Source organism: Andrena cerasifolii, chromosome 12, assembly GCF_050908995.1.
Source record: "Andrena cerasifolii isolate SP2316 chromosome 12, iyAndCera1_principal, whole genome shotgun sequence".
NCBI classification, from domain to species: domain Eukaryota; kingdom Metazoa; phylum Arthropoda; class Insecta; order Hymenoptera; family Andrenidae; genus Andrena; species Andrena cerasifolii.
Window position 1 is genome coordinate 937,613 of NC_135129.1, and position 24,156 is coordinate 961,768.

The 24,156-nt window shown below is 38.8% G+C and overlaps 1 protein-coding gene across 3 annotated transcripts in view; it reads right to left on the reverse strand.

The window, feature by feature from the left end:
• LOC143375455 (tubulin monoglutamylase TTLL4) overlaps positions 1-24,156 on the reverse strand; it is a 507,564-nt gene that overhangs the window by 244,825 nt on the left and 238,583 nt on the right. The window lies entirely within an intron of this gene.

The following is a 24,156-nucleotide window of genomic DNA, read 5'->3' on the forward strand; positions in this document are numbered from 1 at the left end:
ATAGATTAGATGATCTTGGATACGAAAAGTTAGGTCCTTGAAATAACATTTCATAAATCAGAGCAACTACGGTTAATAATATGATATTACCTCCCATGCTATTTAATGGCACAAATATTTATATCAGATACACAGAAAATTACTGTGTGTATTTGGCAAATCTGGAAGATAAGTAATCACGTCACATGCTAAGTAGCTCGTGTACTTTCCTATGTCATCAATGACGAGTGTAGAAAAGTATTACCTTGATCAAAATAATTGTTCGTCTATTCGATAGTAGAAGTAATTTCTGAGTAACTGCTGCCTCGAAATTCTCTTTATTTTATTCGTTGCTACCCTACTGACAAGGAAAGATTCCGACCCCGGAAATTCAAAAAAATCTAAAACTTTTTTTCCGGCGCAAATTCACTCAAAGGGGGTGAAATTAACCCCTGAAAATTCAGCTATTTCCAATTTTATTTTATAACTAGCAAACTTTCGGGAAAAAAACTTCCGCGACTTTAAATTATTTACGAAAATTGATTTGTTTTGATTGCTAAATATGCTTAAGAATACAATAATCCCAATGCATCACACAATTTTCTACATTAATATAGTCCAAATTCGTGGAAAAAAGAATTGTATTTGTAGACAACCCTGTATATACCACCTCTTAGTTGTAGAGAAATCTAAATGTGCCATTCATTTAAATTTGCAAGCACTGTAAGTGCCAATCCTGTCCACCGACCGCTTAATTGGCACTTTAGCTGAGAACCCACCTGGAAGCTAAGCTAAGCCATGCTATGCTAATCTATGCTATGCTATGCTATGCTATGCTATGCTCTGCTATGGTATGGTGTGCTAAGTTAAGCCATGCTATGCTATACTATGCTATGCTATGCTATGCTATGCTATGCTAAGCTAAGCCATGCTATGTTATGCTATACTATGCTATGCTAAGCTAAGCCATGCTATGTTATGCTATGCTATGCTAAGCTAAGCCATGCTATGTTATGCTATGCTATGCTATGCTATGCTATGCTATGCTAAGCTAAGCCATGCTATGTTATGCTATGCTATGCTATGCTGCTATGCTATGCTATGCTATACTATGCTACGTTTCAAAAAATTAGTTTCAATACATTCTTATGGAACCGTTTCCACCAAAAACTAAGCTATATAAGCTATGCCATGCTATGCTATGTGTCCGAGAATCCACCGGGAAGCTAAGCCAAGCTATGCTATGCTACGCTATGCTATGCTATGCTATGCTATGCTATGTTTTAACGTAGCTTCTGGTGGAAACATTTCCATAAGAATGTATTGAAGCTAATTTTTTTAAAACGTAGCGTGGCATAGCATAGCATCGCATAGTATAGCTTAGCATCCCGGTGGATTCCCAACAGTGTTTTCTACAAGGAACTCCCCAGTCTGTTGTTCAGCAATAAAAGAAGCAATAAACTACGTTTCTACGCTCATATTTTTCACAACTATTTAATAACCGAACTCACTGTAAAATATTCTGAGTAGAGGAGACAACCCATGTTATTTATCCTTATATTAAAATCGTTATAAACATACTAGTTAACCTATATTTCTCATTCACTAATAACACTAGTTTACAAAATAACAATTTTTTTTGCCCAGCAGATGCCACTATTTTTTTCTTATGTAAAATGGTCCCGTGATTCCAAAATAAGGTCTAAAAAAATTTCTATGGATACGTTTTCGAGATATCGACAGGTGAACTTTTTACCTGTCTGTCAAAAAGGGGGTCCCACTTACTTGCGATTATCTCGTGTTGCGAATGACTCATATGGTCGAGAATTATCTCAAATTAAAGGTAATTGAATCACCAACATATCTACCTCACAAAGTTTTCAAATCGGTTCAGTAGTTCGGGTGAAATCGATGGAAAAATGTGAAAAAAGTCATTTTTCTCGCCCGAAATTGAGATCGACAATTCATTTAATCATCTGGGAAAAATCGATATTGCAACAATGGGCCGAGCTTCTCATTTCTTACGTTGAGTCTGCACTTTTACGAAGAAAACAAGCTGCTACTGAAGAAAATCTATGGATGAATAAAGAAGCTAGAGGCAATTGTGTGAACACACTAAAATTTCATTTTTTTCTTGGTTTTGGTGATTTTTCCATTTTATTGCGTTATTTCAATTTTAATTTATTCTGTACATTTGTTCAAGTATTTTGTTAGTGTACATATGTGTGTTTTAGATATAGTTCTGGCTCTTTTATGTTTTTTTGTTCGTTTTGGGATTCGTTTCTCTTATAAGGAACCAAATATAATCTCCCATCATTGTCTCATCCCAAAATCCATGATGCCGCCGCTCAATACCCTTCATATTCTGATGGAATCTCTCTCCGTGATCGTCATTTACTTTCGTCACTAAGATTTTCCGGGAAAAAGTTCAAGTGAGAAAAGAAGAAATGGATCTTCAGGGACATATTCACGCCTGTTGGAAAAATAAGAAAAAATGAAAGCCATACAATAGAAAATGAACTACGAGTAGAAATATATAACAAAAATTTATGTTAAACGATTTTATTAAAAATGCTCCTCGATTATAAAATTTCACTTTAAATAATTAAAGTGAAAAAACACCATCGAAATTGTAGTACCAGAAAAGAATTATTTTTAGTTTTTAGTGTACTTTTATTAATTCTAAAACAAACACATGTTAACAAAACACTTGAAAAATGTACAGAATGAATTAAAATTGAAATAACACAATAAAATTGAGAAAAAACACAAAAACCAAGAAATAATTAAATGTTAGTGTTTTCACACAATTCTCTCTAGCTTCGGTATTTATCCATAGATTTTCTTCAGTAGCAGCTTGTTTTCTTCGTAAAAGTGCAGACTCAACGTAAAAAATCAGAAGCTCGGCCCATTGTTGCAATATCGATTTTTCCCAGATGATTAAATGAATTGTCGATCTCAATTTCGGGCGAGAAAAATGACTTTTTTCACATATTTCCATCGATTTCACCCGAACTACTGAACCGATTAGATAATTGTTTCACGAACATTTGTTGGTGATTCAATTATCTTCAATTCGATATAATGTTCGACCATATCGGTCATTCGCAACACGACATATTCGCAATTAAGTGGGACTACCTTTTTGACAGACCGGTAAAAAGTTCACCTGTCGATATCTCGAAAACCTACCTATTTATAGAAAATTCTTTGGACATTATTTTCGGAATCAGCGTGCCATTTTACATAAGAAAAAACTACTGGCATCTGCTGCGGAAAATGGCTGTAAACTAGTGTAATTACTATTTCCTAACTGCCTAATAGTTGTTGAACCAAGAGGCCAACGCTGGAGAGCATTTCACATTGGCGGCCACCGGGCCTTGGCTTCCTGTCGTCCTTCTTCGCACAATCGATTAGAGGTCCTCGGGAAGATGAATCGTTCGAGGAGCCGCTTTCTCTCGTGGCACAGTGGCCAGGGGCCACGCAGAAGTGCAACGACAGGGCGCATAAAAAAGTTTAACGAAGGTTTCAAGCGCGCCGAGAACAACCGAGATACGCGTGCGTATTCCGCCAGGAGCAAGGACAACGAGAAGGGGCGAGAAAAAACGAGAACAAGGAGCGCACGAAGAAAAGGCAGAGAGGGGGATGAGAGCGGGTAAAAATTAGTAGCAGCACGTTTCAAGCTGCGCAATAATTCCCGAGGCGTGTGTTATTCGCGGGGCACGGTGTTTTCTTTTTAAAAATTTATGGGCGCAACGGCTCTCGCGCGGCTGCCGCGAGGTGAATTTGTACAAATAAAAGGTAAAGGAAGGAGTCCGGCCTGTGGAGACGTAAAGTATGTATCGTTCCGTGGCAATGAGCAAAGGGAGAGGAAGCGATTGTGTCGACTTCTCCAATTAAAAACCAAAGATCCTTCAAAATTTATGACGAGCTTCAAGAGTTCTCGAACGGCCCCGAATTTTATTGGTATCTCAAAAAATTGTACAAGTGAAGATCTTGGGAGGTTTGATGGACGTTCGAATTCGTGATGAGTCTTTTGCTTTGCGCTCAATATATGAGTGAAATGGTGGCAATGAAAAAGTTAACACAATGCACTGATATAGGTATGGTTAGAATTAGAAGAATGTACTTAAAGGTGCGAGTACACGTGGATGCGTTAAGCAAAATTTCATCAGAATGAGAAACAGAAAGCTAAGCAAGACTTTGATCAAATGATCAAAGCATTTGAAATTTATAAAATTCGAAAAATACTCGAAATAAGAAAATTACTAAGGCGAGTTAGCTCGTCGATGAAAAATTCATCCACGTTGGGTAAGACAGGTTGATTTGTGGCGACAACAGAAAAATTTTATTCGTACAAAAACCATAAATACTGTATTAGGGCATGTGCCGCATTTACTGTGGTTAAATTGAATTAATTTGCTTATGATCGCTTTTAAATTAATAATTTTAAATATACTCGAGATGTTTCTAGTCGAGAAATGACTCGATGTCAGTTGAAGGGGTAAAAATGTAGGGGGATGTTGTATTCATGAAATGAGTACCTATGAAGAATCGCGTAAAAATACAAACGCATTCTGTGTTTCGGCAATACAAACAGCAAACAGTATAATAATCAGTTTCTCAAATCGTGTTGAGCTCCCTTATCACAACCAATCGGGGTCATTCCATGCCAAATCAATCATTTTTTTCCCCTCGATGTCTGGGGTTTTGTTCTAACTAGAATATGTTATTTTCATTCTAAACGAAATTTCACGATTTATTCTACCCTCCAATAGCCAAATCTAGTATTTCGGTGAAATTCAAATTTTTTACCCCCCTCGTGAAATTAGGGGGAGGGTAAGTCACAATTTGGCGATTTCAAATTGGTTTAGAAAATACAGGGCCTTGAGTTTTGCGATTTTTGCCTATTTATTTTTGGCTGTGCTTATGAATTTTTATCTCGGAAACTATGTGTCGGATTTAGTTGATTCCTCCTTTATTTTAATCCAGAAGGATCGGCCTTCAGGAATAATTTTTCGACTGAAAAAAGTTATTCAGGACAATTTTTTTTTCAGTTGAAAAATGATTCAGGTCAGATCCGACAAATAGTTTCCGAGATAAAAATTCATAAGTACAACCCATTTTCACAAAAAATGGACAGAATTTTTTGTTATTCCCAAAATTGGAATTAGCCGTAAATGGAGAGCGGCGTGACGGCGTAAAAGAAACTTAAACAGCTGTGACGAGGGAACTCATCACAATATCAGGAAATTTTTTTTGCTGCCCAAAATCACACTAACGGGGTGAAATTAACCCCTAAAGATTCGGCTATTTTTCGATTTTATTTTCTAACTCGCAATCTGTAAGATATGGGAAAGAAATTTCAAAACAAAGTTGACAGTTTTCATAGAAAATTTGTATTACCTATCTTTAGTGCGCTGTCTTAAGAGACTATACAAAAAAAATAGAAAAACATCGATAAATTTTAATTTACTAATTAATCTTCTAGACTCCCAACGCGAGCTGGTCGAATGTGTAACTATGGAACAGCAGGTCTGAAATCAAATTTCATGTTTCTCCTAAAGCGCACCGTTTTTTACATAAATAATTTGCTTAAGACATCGGTAAGTACAACGGAAACTACACTCACATAGTTCATAAAAAAAAAAATGAAATTTGATTTCGGTCCTGCTGTTCCATAGTTACACATTCGATAAGCTCGCGTGGGAGAGTCTAGAAGATTAATTAACATATTAAAAGTTATGGATGTTTTTCTATTTTTTTGTGTATAGTCTCTTAAGGCAGCGTACTAAAGATAGGTAATACAATTTTTGTATGAAAAGTGTAAATTATTCCTGAAAAAATTCTTAAAAATGGCTTACTTTTCCGGCCAGCATAGTGGTGTTCCCCCTTAAGGTACGTTACAATGGGATCCAAAAGTTATTCGATCGTCGAGGAGCATATTTCCCCAATACAACAAAAGTTGAAATTGTATGGAAAAAAATATGGATTATGCTGTTTCATAATTATTAAAGCATCCAGTTCAGATTTCACGCGAAGAAACGAGCTTTAAAAACGACTATTAAGATTTTTGTTTGTAACTTTTTTCTAGTGCTTTAAACAATTGATAAAACTTTTACCATTTAATAGATCTAATTAAAAGAAGTAACTTTTGTCTTGAAATTTCTTTTCTATCTCTTACAGGTTGCGAGTTAGAAAATAAATTCGAAAAATAGCCGAATCTTCAGGGGTTAATTTCACCCCCTTAGTATGATTTTGAGCAGCAAAAAAAAATTGCGTTGTAATCAGGAGGAAATCCCCTACATATTCACAGAGTTTCAGAATTTTTTGAATTTTCGGGTTCGGAATCTTTTCTTGTAAATAAGGAAATTGAAAGAGTTATACACCTACTGCCTTTTACAAAGTACAAAGACTGCACGATCATGCTCAGGTAGCTAATTGTTGACGGAGATAATCACGGAGGAGATCCTCAATAATAAAAGGATATATCTTGTATAATTGCATACGACTGACGGAATTAAAATATGTAATATATCGTTCGATTATAGACTAATAGTTGGCATTACAAGTACAGTGCGCGAATTGACCCTAAATTTGAATTACTTCAACACTAATAATGCCATTCTTATTAATGATAAACCAAACAAGTTACTAACGTTATCGAAACCAATTTAACTGCAACTCAAAGTTCCCAACTGCGATAAGATTAATTCCTGCACCGACGTTGACTATATAACAATAACAACTTTTTACTCATTTTAGCGACTACTAAATACTAAAATTATACAAAAATAAAAGTCTTTAAAGATCAATGCTTCGCGTTCACTCATGGCTCTTCAAAGATCACGAAAAATAATCCTCGCAAGTACAATAAGAATAAACTAATAGATACACGCATAAGTCACTGAGTGTAATTATGCTCAATTATTTATTCTTGCCAAGTGCTTTGCTGAGTCAATTTTTTTCATCCCACTGTAAGTACATCCCTTTAAGCGCATTCTCAACCTTATACATTTCTCGCAACACAGATGAAATCTACAAACAGCTAAAAACCGTGGTCGGATCGTCTGCTGATAAAATTTATAAAAACGTTAATTACAGTCGGTGAAGTGTTAAGGGTATTCCCGTCTTTCGTTTGCGCAACGCAAACCGTCCAATTAGAAGTTACAATTATGCACATGAGTAAAATGGGATCAGACAGTGAACGGCAGAGAAAAATGTAGGCGATTCATCGTACACAGGGTGCGTGAGAAAAATATTTCTTCAGATGCAGCGAATGCGTGCGGTAATGCGGCTGTAAATGCGGGCTCCGCAGATATGCGGAAGTGACGTTCACTGGGAATGCGATGAATGCTTTATTTTGGAGAACATGTACAGGGTGTACCCATAAAACTCGACAATTTTAATTTTTTTCATCATTAAAGGATATAAAAAATACTTTCATATCGTGGATAATGTATCTAACTGATAACGTAGGCGTCTAATGAGACTAAAAGTGTTCCTATAGTTACCTGCATACATACTGTTATATAAAAACCACTCATCGAAAGGAATTAAGAAATTAATTTTAAGCTCATAATTTCTAAGTCTGATTTAACCCCTTAAGGGGAGGGTCCGGTTTAGAGCCCCAAAAAATAGGTGATCTTTAGGAATTCATTAAAGGAAAACTGCTATATATAATTTAATGGGACTTTTTGCATTGTATTAAGGATGTCTTAAGTTATAGAAATATATTTTTTGTTTTATAATTAATCATTGCAGACGACACTGGGGAGTAGTTAAAGTCGAGGCGTCAAAAAATTCATCCAAATTGGTGGGACCTGTATCTCCAAAAGTTATTATCCGATTCGACTGAAACTGTTTTTATTTTGAAGAATATACTTCTGGCTAGGGAAAACCAGAAAAAAATATAAAAATTATATTTTTTTAGAAAATATTGACACTTGAAGTTTGAAATCACTTTTTCCCTATACTTTCCGTCCTTTCAACGCCTTTAAAAATTATAAAATTTCAATTTTTATATTTTTTTCTGGTTTCCCCCCTAGCCAGAAGTATGATCTGAAAAATAAAAAAGTTTCAGTTGAATCGGATAATAACTTTTGGATATATAGGTCCCACCGATTTTGAGAACATTGTTTTAAGAAAAAGGCGTTTAAAGTTGCTGCATTTGCCGCTACTCAAATGCCTATAACTTGGGGAATTTTACGAATTTCAACAAATCCTTTTAAACACGTATTCCTAAAAGGTTGCACATTCCAAAAATGAAATAAAAAAAATCGACTTTTAGACCGGAACCTCCCCTTAATGACATACTTTTTTTTAAAAAAACGGTAAAAACTTACAACCTTTCTTTTAGGTTTTTATTTTACTATATAAATTATTATAAACTGGGATGAAACATTGTTTTTCGAAAAAAGCGTTTATTTTTTATTCTATAGAATAAACTCTTTATTCTGTAAATTCTTTACATTTACACCGCCGTATTTAAATTTTCTTTTTTTTTGATTGCCTACTTCTATTTCTTATTTTACTTATTTTTCTGTTTTGTGTTGCACTTACCATTTATGGATTAAGGCAGAGCCATATTACACTAATTATAATTTTAAGATTGCTGGCTAAGGGAACTGTAAAGGTGGGATTCCACTGAGGCCACTGAGGCAACGCAAGGCAACTAGTCGCAAGCGATGAATGCGAGAGTGATTGCACGTGTTGCGTGCGAAAAAAAGATGCGAAGATGTTGCTGGTTGCCAAAAAGTTGCTTCAGTGGAATCCCACCTTAATATACCCGCATCTGGACGCGCTAGAGTGTCGGCCTCAAAGGCATACTCAAATGGCACATCAAGGATATCGTTGAAGGCTAAACCGCCACACGCAGTTTGTTACTGTGTATCTACAAGGCAGAATGCAGACGGGTGTAATACAACTTGAAATGAAGCATGTAAATTGTAATACCTGGACGTGTGGCAAGTTAACCATACAATTACCATAAATTAACCACACAAAGTTGCGTTCATCTAAATAGTGTAAAAGAAAGGGATGTTTTGAAACCTACAAAAAATGCAAAGAACAGTCACATCTAGTTACGTAGATTAAAAGTAAAAATGATATTTTCGGAGTTTCTGAGGGTGCTGATGTTAAAATTGTGGCCGTTGCAGCAAAATTCTAAATGGCGTAAATCTCGAAATGTACATAGAGTTTACGTACGCGAATATCAGTTTCTGTAACAATCACCCCAAATTTGAAATCAGCATCTCCAGAAACTATTATATAACTTGGAAATAATATTTTCCGCCACAGGAAAAATTAGTACATTTCGGTACCGAATTCTGCGAGTAAATAGGTCTGCAGGTCGGTTAAACTTAAGGTCGGTTAACTCTTGTCATTATCTAAAATTCTTATTTCGTTATCGGAGTGTCGTTACTAAATAATGAGTAACATATACATAGTATCGATTGGATCCAAAACGACCCTGTATCCGCCACGGAAAGGTATGTTTTCCTATACGCGTCTGGACGCAGCGTCAAGAAATTCAAAGTCGATTTTCTCGGAAATGAAGCGCGATATCGAAAATAGTTACTCTTTCTTTTCGACGTATAACAAGTAAATAAGTCGAGAAAAAGGAATAAAATTTTTTGATATTGCGCTTCATTTTCGAGAAAATCGGCTTTGAAATTCTTGACGTTGCGTCCAGTAGCTGTACCTACCTTCAAAATACATCGTGTCATCAGCAGTGGTGTTTGCTACCATTTCGGAAATTTTCTAGCTGAAAATTTCCCTCCAAGTAACTCGAAGTCTTACGAGAGCTCGAATGGTCGAGCCGTTTGAATTTTTCAAGAAGTTCGCATTTTTCCAAAGAGTTCGTCGGTTTCAAGCAGCTCGGAAAATTGATTGATACGCTCGACTCGGCTCGACCGATCGATCATTATTTGAATTCGAAATTCGTGCACTCGCATACCCCGATCGTGGAGCGTCCGCTTCTTGCGATTCTGTTCAGCCTAGAGCTTGGATTAATTTCCTTCGTCAATTAGCCTATATCATCGATGTACACGGGCATTTTGCAAGCAGGCCGTAATTACGCCCGGCCGAAGTTTCGCCGCGTCACGTAGAATCATGACGATGATCAACGAGGACCAGCCCAGCGGCAAGGGTCCGTGGAGCGATCGAACGGGACAAAATATCAATGCGTCGAAAGTCCGGGAGGACGTTTCTTTCAAGCAGCACAGGTAATTACGGTGAAAATAACGATGGTCACGTTACCGGGGCAGTGCGAGCGGAGCGTAGACACGAAAATAATGACGACCAGGATAATGATGATGAACGGACGGAAAGAGAAAGGCTGTGGCACGAGCAGAAGCGAGGCCAAAGCCCCGGCCGCGGAGTTTCAAAGTCAAACAAAACGAAAAGAAAGTGTGTACACACCGAGCAATAGAAAGGGCTGCCGGGGAGAAGGCCAGGGAGAGAGAAGTGGGGGCTTTAAAAGAACAGAGGGGTCCCCCTGGTAGGACCCAAATGACCGGCCAATCCCGTCTAAGCAGTGATCACGGAGGTGTGGTGGAACCGCTGGGCCCGAACCTCTCTTGTTCCGCTCCGACCAATCGCGGCATAGCGGCGATCGGGCCCGTTTCCGCGCGGCCCCAATCGGGCGCCGTCTCTTACGCGGAATTACAATAGTTTACTGGCTCCGCTGAAATAAAACTGCCATTCTGTCCGGCGACCACTCCACTAAAGCTCGCTTTGCGCGACCACTGCTTGCTTGCTCGCAGGCCCCGTGAGACACAGATGCGAGACGGGTCCTTCCTTCGTGTCCATCTTTGCTTTAAACGGCATTTCACTTTTACGTACATAGTACCACTTGCAAACATTGCAGCTCGAGTGCGCAGTTCTCGTTGCTACGTACTGTGCAGAAATGAGATGTTGGACAGCGGGATGGCACAGCCAGTTGGGCCATTAAGGAGCCCGGAATGGGAGCTCAAAAGCCAACGATAACGCGGGCGTGCAACGAATAGGGAAAACTATAGTAGGGTGTTCTCTGCCACTGGGGCTCTGGAAAACACCATGGAAGTCGGTCTCCTTGATGGCCCAACTGGCCCTCGTTGTCATAGAGCCAAGAGGTACTCCGTTCGCCCCGCCCGATTCTACTTTTGACGCGATCCCATTTGTAGATGTGACCGTTTCGGCAAATTACAAAAATACGCGTGGCAGGAGGTGGGGCTATTAGACCCTGAAATTTTAAACAGTGGTGGGGCTTTTAGACGCTAATCAGAACAGCATTTCTTTGCCTAGCATTTGGTCGCCGAGTTACGCTAGCCTGTCTCGATTCGCATCTGAGGTTGCTTGTGAAAAGGGATTCGAAGTTTATTTCGCGTGCTACAGAAACTAATGATGATAATAATTTGCAGGAAAAATACGAAATTAATTCGAAATAATTCAAACTACGTTTTGTATTTCTTAATGAGTGGGAATCTCGATAATAAATCACGAATTGCGTTGTAAACCGAGGTAGACATTTCGAACATTTCCTTTTACACTTCGTGACTCATGAGGAAAATGCAGTATGTATGATATCTGTATGTTGATGTAACATTTTTTTTTGTTTAGTCCCTAGATTCCACTGAGTGCATCTAAAGCATTAAAAAATAAGAAACTATTTTTTCATGCGGTATAGGTACATCTACGTAAGGAAAATCACACAATTAGAAGAAAATGATACAGGAAAAAATTAAACGATTTAGAGATCTAATTTCCTCTGACCGAATTTTTCCCACAAGTGCAACGATGTAAGCGCAATATGCAACTGTATCCTTTTCTGAATTATATTAATCCATATGCTTTTTACATAAATCGATCCTTTTGTTCACTCGGCGTAGGAAGGTATTAGTATAAATACTGTAAATGAAGTAAAAAAATGAATGCTCTATAAGACATTTCGAATTCTTCCATTCATATACTTTTATTCATGAAGGATATTCGACGATAAATAAAGATTTGAAGGACTAAAGGTAAGCTCTCACTCACATCTAGGCTCGCGTCGCCTCGGTTTTTCCGTACCTGAAGTAATTTGAGCTTGCCTCGGTTCATGTGTTTGGTCAGTTGCTCAGAGAACCTCTTCTTCCTGTGCAGTCGTCAATTCAGTAGGCTCTCGCTACGCCTCACCTTGGCTCGCTTCGCCTCTCTTCCTCAAAATATTCTCGAGGAAGAATCCGCGGCTCGGAGTCGCGCCGAGGTGGGGCGAGGCGAGGCGCAGCGTGAGCCAAACTGTCAAACTAAAATGAGCCGAGGCGAGGCGAGGCGAAGCCAAGGTGAGGCGTTGATGCGAGGGATGTTGAAGTTTGTGTCTAGATCAAGTGCCTTCTGAGTCTAGCTAGAGCTAGTTGCAGTGTCTTCAGTCTAGCTCTAGCTGCAACTCCCGCGGCGATAGGTCAAATTCAGTGTCGCAAACTGCTCTAGGCAATTTCCAATCTTCCGGAAATTCTTTTGAGTGTCGTATACACTTGATCTAGACACAAAAGAGTCGTCGTGTAGATGTACCTTTGCGGATACTGCAAGGATATTATGTATTTAGATAACGCGAGACGATGTCGACCTGATTCATGTCAGTAATGAGAACGATTAGAAAACGATAGAGAAAATATTTGTTATGTAATCTTGGAAAGTTTGAACACCATGACCCACGCTGTACAATCGACGTTCGTAGTTAAAGAGTTAACAGTACCTAAATTCCGTCACAATTTTTGCTATTTTTTTTTAGTTTGCCGTGAATACATAGATACCTACTACAAATAGGAGTAGCTATACCTCGTCTCCTTTATTTACAGCAACACTACATACTGCCCATAATAATTTAAGGTGGCCCCGCCAGGTTATTAAAATGCAGCAATCATGAATATTCATTATATGTATGGATATGCAAATATTAACGTGAAATTGGCGGTTAAATCGTATCGCGGGGCTTAAAACCTGTTAACCGCGTTGTTTCGCAGAAGGAAAACCGGAAAAGTTCCTTGTGTAGGTACGATTAACGTCGCATTAACTCGCTTCAACGATAGAAAGCGCTACACGCCACATAATAACGTATTATATTAACATATTAATTTTCCCGAGTAGTTCATCCCTTTCACACAATACAAAGGCATTTTTAATTAGTCTCCCTCGGCTACTAGATTTAGGAGAAACTTACTATATAATTATAAGAAATTTGATATCTTCGCAACAATTGGTTCGCTAGGTCTGCATACATTAAAACATACTTGTGTTATTTTATGGCTCCTATCATCCACCTAAATCTGTACTCATAACTCCGACACATCCCCGTAGAATTATATATCTAACCTGAGACATGGGACAAAACAAAAGTAAGGGAACGGAAGGGAGCATACACCTGCACACATCGCGTACGAATCGGGGCGTAGCGGGGTCCATTTGGAATCGATGCGAAACGACCCTTCTTTCGAAGCAGAAAATGAGTCAACCGGGCGACGAGTCCCACGGCTCGGGAACGCCCGTGCACGGCCCAAAATCTCGAGACGCCTTTCGGGGAATAAAAAAGAAATGGGCCAAGGGACTTTCGTTTCTTTTCGTGCGTATCAGCGATTTCAGGGCGGGAAGAAAAATGCAGCGTCTCGCCTCGAGAACGGGCCTCATCCCTTCCCCCCGTATAAAAGGGCCCTAATTTTCCCGCAGAGAGAGGCCTGTCCATCGACAAACGCCATTCCTCTGCTCCTCGCGCGTAACCCCCTCCACGCCGCCCCACACCCACCTCCTCCACCCTCCCCTCCGTGGCTTTCTATTCACCGTTTTACATTATGCACTTTACGCAGGCTCGTTCACCTGTGCCCGGTGGACTCCCTGAAAAGCACACAATGCCACTTGTCCCGGCGTATAACCCTCGCGTGGGGTTGACGGTCGACAATAGGGGTTATGCGGGATTCCTTTGCCCTCCCCTGGCACTGATTTCGACGCGTCCCTGCCCAAAGAGAGAACGGTACCGTCCCACGAACAATGAAATACCTGAATACGAAGCTTGTACGTGATTCCCCCCGCCGAATGGAAGTAACAAAGGGGGAATGCGTGTCCGATCGAAATGGAACCCTCGAACGCCTTGTTGAGGGGCTCGAATTTTGTCCGACCGACAATGAGATACTATCATCGTTAGCGGTGTAGGACTCTTTCCACGGGATTCTAATCGATCGTTACGGGCTTAAAAGCATTGTGTTATACTGCGGGTGTAATAAGGGTGTGGGGTGGGGGAGGCGATGTGGCGTATCTTCATTTAGGATTACAAAGCTGTGGGGCTGAGTTTAACGAACTTGTCACTTGGAATATCGATTGCATCGAGCAATTGGGATGGTTTAAAATTGAAGAAAAAAGATTGATGTCGTAGCAAAGCCTGGGATATTGGGTTTTTTAGAAATTTAATGAGGCAGCTGTAAAGTACAATTGCACTGGACTCTTGTAAGTGAAATTTTATTAGCTCGGTAAAGAGTAAGATTGCGCTCGTAGATTGGGATGCATTAACAATAATAAATTTGTGTTCCCAGTTTTGCGTTGATACAGTAACAGCGTGTTGCACATCATTAACACGAATTTGAATGAAATCACTAGGGACTACTTACATATCAAATTAAAAATATTAGAGGTAAACTGCTATGCATTTTAGTTAGTGCACACCGTGTATATTGTACAGTAACGTTTTACGAGAAATTCGAGTTGCCTTTTCCACAACAATGGCAACTCAACTCAAGTTCACACAATAATCCCAAAAATATACATACATTTTTTTATTCTTTTTATTTAGCTTTTCATTAATCCCCCTGTTGCTAATCGGTTGCGTAAATCGGTCTTGCCTTTAGATAATTAATATATCGCCCCTTGTGCCAATACCGTGAATTTGCAATTCGATAAATTATGGAAATACCCAATCAAATGTAAAATGTAATCAGATAATTCTGGAAATCAAAATTGTTGAAATTAGAGCGTAATCACCGTTGTTACGCTACGTAGGTTGGTACACATTCATAGTTTTGCAGTAAAGTCGGGAACAATTAAAGACATTCGGCTCACTTTTTTATTAAAAAAAAGTGAAAATTTGCATATTCATGGTTTTAGCATAGGGGGGGGGGGATATATTTTTTTATCTTCTCACTCCCGTTGTAAGTCAACGTTATCAAAATCGGCGATAAAATTGGAATGCAATTTCCAATAAAGCTACCATCTCTAATTGAATGTTTAACAGAAAGCAAGAAACGCCGTGCACGCACGAAAAGTGATCGCCCTCTTTTGTTACACGGGCGATACAGGTAATTCATAAGGATTTGGTCGAATATCAGACCAATGGTACCTACGTCAAACAAAACGACCCTTCGGCCATGACGAGACGTCGCCGAAGTATTGGATTTCTTCGACGAAAGAACCCGTCAGAATTCCTAACCAGAACGACATCCCCGAGTCGAGGTGTCCGTTTTCTGGGTCCAGTTTATTCGCCGCGCCCTTTTATTTCTTTCCTCGTACGTGTGCTCCCTTCAAACTTTTTTTCCTCCGTGCCTCGTTTCTTACGAAAAATAATCGATGTACAGTCGGAAAGGGAACTGATCGTAATGATTCCTGCTGAAAGTAATTATATCTGGCCAGAATTTGAATTACTGTGCGCATGAATTTAGTTAATGAAAAATAAGGAAAATTGATTTTGATAGTTAAAATTCGTTGGAAGTGCAGAGGAGTTTAGCGTTAAAGAATTATAATAATTGGGGCAACTTTGAAAGGCATTTACCGAGGAAATAACATTTTGCATGCAAATGAATTTTGATATTAAAAACCGGATGCAAATAAGTTATAGAATTTCATTATTTCGGTTCACCAATGGAAAAAACTGCGAACATCGCGAAAAAAGCACAAATAAATGTGTTGATTTTGATTAAATTTATAAAAACAAATCCGAGACTCGATAAAATTTAGAATTCCTTTTAATCAACAAACTCGTGCATTATTCTTGTGGTATTTTATTTCGTTAATTTTACGTATGGAAAAGTCGATAATGGATTAAAAACTAATTAATATTCATTATAGACAATGAATGCCTTCCTTTTCTTTTTTATTTAAAACCTGCTTGCCCGCACGGAATAAACAACCATTGCGAAATTATTTAGTATGAAGAAGATAATTGCCTTCGAACATTGTAGCGCTAGTATAGAGAAATTTAAACTACAGCATTTGCTTTAAAAAATTATTGCACAGACTATTATGTTTCGAATCTCAACCCTTTCGCTGCGTATGTAAATTTTCGGACGATTCTTGAAAAGTGTCAATTTTACATCAATAAAATAAAGTTTCTAATTTTCATCTTTTTGCAATTTACATGTTCATCACAGTACAAGAGAATACATTTTTTTAATGCGTGGGCTATAGTCGAAATCTGCATCGAACCGGAATATAGCGGAGTTCGACTATAGTCGAAAACCGCAGCGAAAGGTTAACATAATATATTAGCAAAGATCGTTATCTTATCATGAATCGTAACATATACTTTAAATGAACAGTCCAATCGCACTGCAAATCGCTCTGTATGCTAACGATTGAACATTAACTTAATACTTCTATCATTAACATTATTTCAATGCAAATAATAGGCCGCGTGTGAATAACTAAACCCTCAGTGACCCTTTAAAATCCTCAGTAACTTTTAACCTACAACGTGTACTCTACGTTAACAGACCGCCATTAGCTTCAATGCTTTATTCCTAATCCTCGCAGTCGAACAGTCGAATAAAGTCCATATTCAATATTAACCCCTTGGCCAACAACATCGAGTGAGACTCGTGGTCTCTCGATTGGGCCAAAGATGGAAAGCACGGGTGAGAGTCGTGGCACGTCGATAGGGCCAAAGATGGAAAGCACGGGTGAAACTCGTGGTACGTCGATCGGGCGAAACGTAAACACCAAGGGTCAGGCTCGAGGTTAGTAGATACTACGACTCAACTTTTCGCCGATGTCATTTCATCTCAGTTATTCCTGGTCGCATACACATGTACTTACTTTGTTGCAACTTGGCTAACGGGGCTAAGACGCGTGCGATTGACAACTTCGGACGCTGAGCCGAACCGTGAAATGGCTCGAAGCGTGGCTCACCGCTGGTGCTGATTTGGTGCCAGCGGTCGGAATTTAAACGGTAGGCCGAGGGGTTAAGACCCATTTACTTACACATTATTCTAGCGCTTTTAAACCCGAAAGACACGCAGTGCCTTCACCATAAACCTTTTTCAATCCCTATGACAACAGCACTGTTTTCGCAACAGACTGAAATTGCCATTCCCTTCTCATCAAACAAGAAGCTACGAAAATAAAGCCAACAGTTATGCCCAACGTCCCACTTATCACATTTCCCTATCGAGACACCCCTGCCCGAGGGGCAACCAGTGCGCATAAGTGCCTGGCGAACAACACGGGCCGTAGTGAACATCCTTCCGTCCAGATAAATATTTCCCTGCCTCCCGAGCGCTGACCGACCCACCCATCGGGGCCCGATACCGGCTCGGCTGCGCAATTAATTCATCAAATTCATATTCCCCGAGAGGAATTCCTCGGCGGTCCCACGACGGACGTCGTCTCGGTCGCGCGCCCAACTTGTACCTCCCTCCCCTCCGCCCTTGAAAAACACCGGCGAGCCTCGTTCGAGATTCGTGGTTGCGCGTGGTGTATATCTCGCGGCCGTCCGAAAATATCTAAAAATAAATAAGCGTGCCCGTTCCCCTCTCGCAGCCCGTGGTGCACACGTGTGCCGCCGCTGGGCAAGCGAGAGGACGAAATGGGGCGAGAGAGGGAACGAGCGAAGGAGACGGAGCCGCGGAAGGTTAGGGCGAGCGGGGATGGGCGGGGGGGGGGGGGGTCGAGGAAGGAGGGCTCGCGAGGAGAGAGAAAGAGAGGGGGGCGAGACGGAGCGAGGCGAGCAACGTTGCCGGGTGGGGGAGGGAGGGGGGAAGGACGAACAGAGGAAAGATGAGGCAAACGTGAGTCCCGGCGTGGGAATAAGCGGCAGGTGCGCGACGGCGCTACCGGGGAGCCACTTGTGGGGGCAAAGTCCCCCTGACGGGCCCCCTCCGTGCCATGGAAAGCCGCGGCACCGGGACACGCCGGGGCCCCACCTCGGGCCCCTTCCCTAAAGTAATCAAAAAGTATTGCACGTGTAAAATCGATCGTAAGCTCCGTGAGCGCGGCCGCGGCCCACTTCGAATCGGTCCCCTCGAAATCGAATTTCTTTTTGCCGCGCGCTGGCCAGTTTTTGTCGTTTCCTTGCGCTTCCTATTTTCTGTGCAACGGCGGGGGGGGGGGGGAGGGCCTGAATGCGGGCAGAGACGTTTGGCGGGAACGGCGGGACGCGGTTGAATACTGATTACCTGGACCAATTTACTTGCAATTAGCTCGATAAGCTATTTAGGAACGGGAAACGCTCGGCCGTTGCAGCATGCGCTTAATCCTTTGGAATTACTTTCTGTGAACGTACTGCGGGATCTCGATTGACGGAACCAATCCTGGCACTGTGTGCTCAGATAATCGAATCTCTGCGTTTTTACGGATAAAAAACTATTATTCGTTTCCGCGATTTAAATAAAATGCTTTTGCAAGAGGCTCCGTTTTCGAGAAATCGATTTTGTAAATACGTGAGTGGTGCGCGTACCTGACCAGAAATACCCAGAATTGATCAGTAAATGCGGTACAATCGCAAGTGAAATAAATGCTTGTGCAAAAATAAATCGAAATTATAGAATAATTTTTTGTTCGATTTGGGCCTCGTTTTCGAGAAAAACGAGTTTGAAAAAAGTACGCGCACTTGGCTTGAAATTAATAAATTAATTTTTTCAAAACTTATCGCCACCAACCTTTTTTTGAAAATTATTTATCACCATATTGTGGGATATCAGAAACCATAAAACGTTGAATTAAACTGTTTTTAACTCACAATTTCTTTGAGGGGGTGTTTTCATCCCTAGAGTTATTAACACCGCTTGAACTACGTTTCTGCAAGTTTCAAATTATTTTGAATTTTCATGATGCCGAATATCGCTTCTGAGTATTTTCTATTAAGCAGTGCTCTTCCTATATTTAATGATTTATCGTTAAAAAAAATTTAATACTGGAGATCGGTCTTCAAAAAATATAAACCATCTGTGAGGTAAAGGAACTGCTGCACCGAGTTCTTGACGGACGGTCGGTGCTCGTGTTTGTTTTCAAAGTTTCAGTGGCGCGCCACTGTCGTGTATTTTTATTATAATTTGGTTGGCGAAATGAAGTTATGAAAATACATTGTGTCGAGCGTGGTTATTTAAACTTTCTGTCCTGCATTGGACCGAAAATGATTTGCAGAAGAGAATGTTTGTTCTGCTGAACACGAGAGGATCGAATTTCTTTGAGGCGCGAAGGAAAAATATTTTGACGCATGTCCATTTGTGTTGGAAACTTTCCAATCCGCTCCCTACTTTTAACTTGATTTTTCTTTTTTATACTAACAGTCGTTAAGAGTTTCTTCCCTCCCTCCTTAGTGAAAGAAAGAGATTTAACGAATATTTCGGAGGATCTCGGTACTTATGATATTGTAACATACTGCGCAATTTTCCTGATTTTAATGCTGAACTATTTTTATAAACAGAATCTCATTTCTATGTCATTCATTTGTATTCCAAATATTTTTTGAACGTATAGAAACGCTAATTATTAACAACTATCTAAATGTTCCGCTGTCTTAAATAAAGTTCTACCAAATATGTCACACATACAAACTAGTCCAAAAAAGCATTAATAGTATTTAAAGGAACATAAAAATACAAGAATAAATTTAGTGTTGAAAGGAAGGGTCTAATTCGATGGCAGCAAGTAAAGACAAATGAATCTTTAAAATATATTCCACGACCATAAGATATCTATCATTGAAACGTACCTATTCGATATTTCGTATAATTAAACCAATATTCAAATTTTGTATATTATCCTCTGCAAAAGTCATTATTATTATTTATGTTAATGTTCTCCACGAAAATGCTATTTTATTCTATAACTGGTCTGAAGAAAATAATAAAGTATATACTAGTAACAACTTGTACTACAAATACACAAAACAAGTGTTAATGTATTGCACTATTATTGATCTACTTATATATTTTGTAATCTGTAGATTTTCTACGTCCCCGTAACACATGTAGGGTAAACGTCACTAATGCTGGCACTGCATTAATAATTGGCAATCCTGATTAAAAAGCCAAATATTAAGAAGTACAAGTTTAGAAAGTACTTTTTTACAATTTCTTATTTTTCTTTCATTACAAACACTGCAAAGCCCAGTGGTTGAACTACACATTTTACATCTGGCAACGCCACAAAGTGGGACAAGGGGCTGAGTTTTAGGCGTTTTCTTAAAATTTTGATAAGGAGTAGGTAAGTATATTTTGTCGCTTTATAACTAAGTAATGGATTGAAATATAGATTTACTAAGTGTTGTAAGTATTTAATAGTGAATGAAATAGTCTGTTTAAACACTTTAAACTTCCTTTCTAACTACATATGCTTTTCTATACCACCTCAAATTTTAGGGTGCCAATGATTGTACTTTTATGCCTATTTTTGTTTTTCATTGAATATTTTTAAAATAAAAGACTTGATAGGTACTCGAGATGTTTTATTTCAATGAGAAATCCATAATCGTTGATAATAACTGAAAATGAAGACCAAATAAAAACTTCACAAAAAAATATAGACATTCTAATTGGGAATTTCGCTTAGGGTGCCAATCGTTGTACAGTTTACCCTTTGTAAATATTTTTTCAGTAAACCCATGCCCGGTTTAAATATATACACGTAATTTCTCTAGCTCTTGAGAGAATAAAAAAATCATTCGACTGAAAATTGTTTGACTTTATCTGAGGAATTCAACGGAGTATTTTATTCTTCTATGAAATTCTACTTTGCAGAGATTTCGGTATTAATTATATTTAAATGGAACCATATATTTCTACTTTGACCATTTTATTACGCGTTCCAAGGCGCGCTGTGAAAGGTATAGAGGCGTGCATTTGGTCAATAATTTATCACATATTTTTATAAATATTGATGTGCAAAGTCATGCGTAGCTAATGTTTTCAACTTACGATGCAGAAACAATAGACTTGATCTTCACCGATGCGTTTTTATTATCTACTGTAATAATTCTTTAGGTAAAAATAAATAAAAATTGTGAAATAGAAACTTTTTACACAATGCTTCATTTTGGAAAAAATCGATATTGAAGATGGAACAGATACTTGGTCAACAAACTTTCAAACTGGATTTTCTCGAAAATGAAACTCTTTGCAATCGAAGCATCGCCGTTTTTCAGGTTGTTCAACCAGTTCGGTAACACTCCGTGCATCGAGAAGAAAAACAAAAGTCAAATCATGTTCTTCCGATGTAACTGTTAATTAAATTCGACCAATTCGGAGCTTCAGGTGGTCGACAATCTTCGCGCGGGTAGCCGAAGTGGTACCTTGAGGGATATAATGTTGTAGTTGATATCAATTCTCGTTTACTTTAATTTCTACAGTATCATTGAATTAACATGTGTTTTTCTATAATTAGTAATAAAGACGAGTAATATTAATGAACGAATAATTGTTCAGTGACAGCGTTGAACCGGGTGGTGTTACGAGGATGGAAGAAGAACACCCGCGACGAAGTCTATCCACCGCAAGTCTTATCAATATTTTGGAACAATGGTGAAGTGTAAAATAAACTAAATTTTACTTCCTCGACGGTAAAATACCATCAACCGGCTCCTCAAGTTTTCCAATTTCAGATTCATTACGCACACTGCAGTTTTCTGACTGGAATTTTTTAAAACATCGTCCGTTCGGACGTCTGACTTATATTAATGGTGTTATGGTCCATCCACTTGGCATACATTTCTCGCTTCCACAGTTGTATTACATACTTCCTTTTTCGTCACTTTCATTTTAAATTCTTGACATACATAAAATGTCTGAAAGGCTCAATTTGCACTAGCATTTTATGCCACATAAATAGGTAGGTATAAAGTCGCGTTCAGTGTTATTGCAGTATTCCTCGCTTTTCGAAAAAAAACTGCATTGCCCATCGTTTATTAACTTGCTAACTATATCGGCCATTTCTTAACCAGAAACGTTTCCAATATACTTGAAAATGCGTATTTAAAGACACTGTGCACAATCTGGTATTATATTTACAGCTTTTGTGCCAGCGTGATTACAAAATTTTCCTGTATTCTCAAGTATTTGGTAGTACAAAGAATTTCTAGACTACAAGGTAACTCGTTTTCGTCAAATACAGTTAGCATTTACATAAATGAAAATACATATGTAGTATGCAATAACACACTATCTACGTCCATAGAATCTCACAAATCTATTCTCCTCTGTCAATTTAATTACATATCGTAATGAATCACGCACTCAGTAAAGATTGGAAAAAAAAATCGAAATCCTACTGGTCCTCTGAGACACCCAGAAGTTAAGATAGAAGAATCAATCTGCAAAATGTAATTGAAAACATTGTGCGAATTATGTAAATAAACGTCAATTAAGTGTGTGGAAAGTACCCTTAATTCTTACCTAGACTGCAGTAAACATTACTCGAATGGCAGCGCAAAAATTATTATGGTAAGGTGAACATAAAAAGCACAAAGAATTGGATAATTCAAAATGTTACAACAAGAGATTATATAAAATTATCTTCGCTGCGTTCTGAACTTCAGTTTTCTAATGAAGTAAAAATAATTCAATTTCCACATCTGATTTCAGTGAAAGCTCTAAACTTCCCGCAAAAAGCATACCTAAGTACTAGGATATTAAAAAAAATAAACACAAAATGCGATATGTAGAAAAGGAATTCCAATCAAATTTATGTAGATATATGTATACATTTTTTAGCATTTAGAAGTTTCAGATTGGTTCTATCACTAGGGGATTTACCATTGTTTCCATTACATGCAATAAAAATTATCAAAAAATATATCTGAATATTATGCAATAATTGTCTGCAAAATAGCCGTTCAGTAAGCAATGATACGATAATAGTGTCACTTTCATAATGAGCCGCGACAGTTTCGTGTTCATTTCGATAGTGGTGTAAGGCATTTGGTTCTCTGTACGTCATTTGTGAGAATGGAAATAATTACACATTTTAGTGTTAGGTATATATTAACCAGTAGTTGCACTGAGGATTTAATGTTGGGGTAAACCGAGTTGAACGAATAATAATATTTGTAATGCATGTTCAATAAAATTCATTAGGTGATTATAAAAATTTATTTCAAGAATAAAATCCATTTTTTTCTTTTCACAAAGCTCTGGAATTTCTTCAGTCGTAGTTACATTAATCTCCTTTTTCCTCTTTCTTTGGGCCAGGGTCCCTCCCCCCGCCCCTCTGGGTGCGCCACTGGCATTAACATTAGATGTGGGGCAAGAAAATATATTATGTCGAAAGTATGAGAAAAAGTAGGAAAAATAGTGGTAAAGAATACATTACCAAAAATGTAATTGGCAAAGTAACAGTGGCAAAGTATTTGAAAATAGAAATTGCTCCTGTTGGAAAAAAATGTTTGAATTTATTAAGTTGTGAAGATCTAAAAACTATATTTGAGCGCTTCTGGAATTTGGGAGACATTCTTTGACAACAAACTCATAAATTTTACAATGATAGGTAGTTTGACTTTAGAAGACCATATACGTTGTGAAACATTTTGTTCAATAACGGAGAAATATTTTTCAATACGTCCAGCAGCAACAGTCCAAATATCTCGAAATAAAAACACTTACACCACTTTCATAATCACCGGCAGATATAAGACATTAAAGCCAGAACGCAATATAATAATATATCCTCGACTCAGCGATGCTCGCTCATAAAGCCGCTACAAAGACGTCAATATACGCCGCGCATCGTGAAGAAGCAGAAAAATCGGATATTCACGGGGAACGGTGAAAGTCATGAAAAATGTCCAAGCACCTGCGATTCCTCAATAAACACCTCGTTCGCAAATGCGGAGGAGCATCAAAATTCCCACAGCTTGTACGCGGCACGCTCCGGACGTAGCGTCGCGGCGACGTTACGGTCGCGGTTCCCTATAAAAAGGGAATTGACTTCCATGAAGCTTGGTCGTGAGTCATCGCGGCCGGGCGAGGG